Here is a 4,695-nt window from a genome sequence, read left to right as displayed (position 1 = left end):
CTTTTTACCGAAAATATTGGTCAAGTGTCAAGTTTATAAATGAAATTCGGAGAGAATCCTTTCCTGATAGTAATAAGTCTGTGTGCTACAAATGGGTTGAATGGAGTCAATACTTCCTTTAGCTCAGGCATACCTACCATAATATAAAGATTTTTGAATTTTCGAATGACTTTATACGGCATTTATCGGCCAATGTGTGCGTTATTTTAATAAAATTAAGAGAGCGTATTTTTCTTATAACGATGCATATTTGTGCTTGTAATGAATAAAATCGAGTGAAAACCCCATATAACTAATAGGCCTTATTCACCTGCGGGTACTTCCCTGGTTTTAATCGCTGCAAGTTGCAAGAGTATGAAATGCTCGGTTATACCCGAACTTAGCGCTTCCTTACTTGTTGTAATTCCACTTGGAACATAACGAGGAAATATTAGCCTTAAAATTTCATTTTCAACCAGAATTCAAGCGCATCGCCTCGTTTAAAGTCACACAGGAATAAATATAAAATAAAATAAGTACTTACTCTATGAAGTATGAAGTTCTCAATTCAGAAGTCTTGAATTGGTATCTGCCTAAAGGCAAACTGAGAGTGAAGTAAATATTTAATTGTCCAACTTTGGAAAAACTCTTGATATTCAAACTGGATTAATAAGATTTCCGTCAATATTCCGAAATGTTCTAACAGAGGAACATATCGCTCTCCAACTGACTTTCTGCTTCAACGTGGCCGCTTTCACATATTAAATTTATGGCAAGTGTATACGTAAAGTTGATGCCAAAAATAATTATTTTAGGTGCAAAATGGAGAATTTGAGTACACGGTTTGTTATAGAAGAATTTAGGTGTTTCTAGATACCTCCAGTTATCCAATTTATTTAATTGAAGAGGTATGGAATAGTTAAGTACCCGTATTATGAGATTAAAAATTGTCTAATATTCAAAGTACAGTTAAGCAGAGAACACTACGTATACCTTCGATGTATGTGTTTTCAGAGTTTCCTTTTCAAAAGTTATCAAAGCAACATTTAAACAGAATGCGTAGTTATTTCAGTAAGGATTAGACCGACGTCTTCCGAAAATAAGAACGGAAAGAAATTCAATTCCATTATATTATAATTATACTGAGTAATTCATAACCATGAATTCACGTCTATCATCGGAAAAATCGTTGAAATTCTCTTCTCTGTAAAATATTAAGTACTTTGTACCCAAAGTAGCAGCGATCAAAATCAAGTTTTTGTATGAAAACTTTTCTATTTGACGAGATATCTTCACGAAACTTATCTTGGACTCTTGTTCGAGACAATACTACACTGTCTGAAGATGTTTTCCTGATCGGATAATTATATCATTTAGCTATCAAAAAATTGAGCGATAAAAATCAAGTTCTTGTATGGATATTTCTTCAAACTTTTCGCTTTAGTGCAGGGGAAGTTGACGTGCAACAAATACTGGGCGACCCAAGCCAACTGCAAAATTAGAAAATATAAATTTCCGCTCTAAATTTAATTTTATTACTTTTTGTAATTATTTTTTTAATTAATTTTTTTTTCTAAAGCAAACTGAAGTAAATTTCATGATATTAACTATTAAATCCAAATGACGGGTAATAATCATGTTTTGTAATTAGAATATTTTTTCAAATTAATTAGAAAACAATGGAATAAGTTTCTTAGATGCCTCCTACTATATTAAATATTCATATAAGCTAGGTCGTAGTTAAATTGAAAAACAAATAAAAAACGATTTTGTGTAAGTTGGTAGACAATAAAAACTTAATTTAATTCAAATAATTTATAAATTCATAAAAAATTAGATCCAATTAGTTGTACTTAAACTATACTAATTCAAGAACAGTTAAGGTGAAGTAAGCAAATTAGTAATTTATGTATATTAGTAAAAAAAACAAAAACGTAATAATGAACAGTAATGTTAAAATGATTAGTAATAATTAGCGGAAAAATATATAGACATATTTAAATAAGTACAGTGGTACTAAAACGTAAATGAAAAGTTACACTAAATTAAATTGAATTAAGAGTCTTTCGATATTGCAAATTTTAATAACTTTTTTCAAATTTTTTTTTGAAATTTTTTTATAGTTTTAATTTTATAATTATTTTATTTTAAGTTTATTTGTTTATTTGTTGGTTTTTTTTTAGAGAAGGCCTGTCATAAAACCGTTACATTGCTGTATAATATGGCAATTATGTTGATGAAACTTTTTATTTTGAAAACTATATTTTTAAAAATAATACTTGAATTAAGTTTTTTAGCAATGCCGAAAATCTTTGTTAATAATTTTATTTTTAATCATTTTTATTACTTTTCATAACACAACAACCGAAATAAAAAATAAAAAAAATCGATTCAAATATATCTTTTTGGGTTTTAATCCCCAATAAAATTTAAAAAAATGTAATTCTAAATTTATAATAAAAAATTAATAATAAAAAATTTTCAGAATTATATTTTTTTATTTTTCCCAACATTTTGGTTAACTTTTGAAAAGTAAAGCTTACTTTTTAATGAAATATTAGTAAAGTTTAACTATTTCCTTTTTGTAACTAAAAACTATTACACATACATAAGAAATGTTTGATGGTTTTTAATTATTATATTAAATTTGTATTTTTCGAAATAAAAAATTTAATTTTAATACCAATACCAATACTTTAAGAAAATCCCAACAACGGCATTAAGTCTTGAAAATTTAATTTATAATTTTAAAATTAGAATTAAAAAATTAAAATGTAAAATTAAAAAATTCACAACCTTGCATTAGAATTATATTTTTCGGAAACCTTCGAATAATTTTGCTTTTTTATTATATTTTTTATTCCAATTAAATTTTTTTTTATTATATTTCAACTTAATTTTTTTTTTTAATTTTTATTTTAACCTAAAATTTGTACAATTTTTTATCGTAACTTAAATTTTTTTTCTTAATTTTGTTTTATTTCAATATTTTTTTGGTCTAGCCCAAAGATTTTTCCGCTATTGTTGAAAAAAATCCAAAAAGAACACACTCATTTACAGCATTAAAGTTAGTACAGTGTCATACATTTAGTGTAAATGTATTTAAATTATTGACGTTAAAAAAATTTGAAATCAAAATTTTGATTGAAACGGCAACAACTATAAATAGTAAAATATTTGCCGTTTATAAATAAACAAAAATACTTTTTTGTAAATATTGTTGACGGCGAAAATGAAAGGAAACGCAATTAAACAACTTTGAAGTAAAGCAAAGCAACAAAAATTCCTACCGATCCGTTTTTAAAGCAAGAAAATAAATTAAAAAAAAAAACACAAATTAATAGTGATAATTTTTTTAAATTTGCTCCGCAATTACGCAACAAATTTCAAGTTAATAAAAAATTAAAAATTACAATTTTAATAAAATCGGATTTCATAAAAAATATTAACTGATATAAACAATATTTATTTATCAAGTGATTTTTTTTTAATCTCATTTTTTTAGCTGAAATTGAATTTAATTAATTTTGCGTTTGATTGTTATTATTTACTTGCACCAACTACAAAAGCGCACAAATACACGTACTCACTGCAGTGTTAAAGTTCACTTTTAAGCTTATTTTGCAATTATGCTTAACTGATATCATGAAATATACTATATTTAAACATAATAAATATAAACGACACCACAGTAACAAAATTACATATGAAAAACGATTCAAGCAAAGTTAAATGAAAAGACTTAATGCAATTATTGAGCGTCATATCAGTTTAAATATATATATATATATATGTATATATATAAATGTGTATATGTATGTATGCAAATATTGAAAATATTGATGGTACTTATACAATATTGACAATTTATGCCACACAAAACAAAAATGAACAACAGCTGTTGCAGCAAAAACATGAAAAACGTTTTCCAATAAAACCGGTGAGAAGTGAACGCACGTGTTTGACAGGCGAACAAAACGGTATAGCAATAAAAAACGAATTATACTAAAACTACTTAAATGATATGAGATCGCAGATGAGGCATTTTTGTTGGTATTTTTACTGAAACGATTTATTTTATATAAAACTTTATACAAAACGAAAAGCAGAAGAGAAAAAATGTGCAAAAAAAATAAACAAAACTAAAAATAAAATTTCAATAGCAAAAAATATTAATAATAATAATTAAAAAAATTAGTCTTACATAAAAAAAAAATTTTAAATCCAAATTAACCAAGAGGAAATTACAGCAAAGAAAGTCAAAAAAGCTGCTTAAAATTAAAAAAATTACTTTTGACTATAATTGCAATTGGCAAAAATATCAAAATTTAAACTAAATTAGCACTTAAAAAAAACATAGCAAAAAAACGAATTAAACAATGGTTTAGCGTAATGATAAAAAATTAAACATATCGACTACTTCATAATCAAATTGCGTTTAATGTGAGTTTACTGCGGCAATTTTGCTTTACATCTTCATTGTTGTAATTTTTTTTTTTTTCATTAAAATTTAAGAACTAATACAAATACATATGAGTCAAAAACCAGAATAGATATGGGGTTTGGGGTATATTAAACATAAGGCGAAAACTATAAAAAGATTGCAATGCAGCGTTGGGGCGAAAAAAAATTCACACACACACACAAAACATTTTCTGTGTCTTAAACTTGTATAAAAGAATGTCTTCCATTAATTAATACTAAACAAAAAGTAAT

Source organism: Bactrocera tryoni, chromosome 2 (genome assembly GCF_016617805.1).
Source record: "Bactrocera tryoni isolate S06 chromosome 2, CSIRO_BtryS06_freeze2, whole genome shotgun sequence".
NCBI lineage: Eukaryota > Metazoa > Arthropoda > Insecta > Diptera > Tephritidae > Bactrocera > Bactrocera tryoni.
This window is presented reverse-complemented; position numbering follows the sequence as displayed.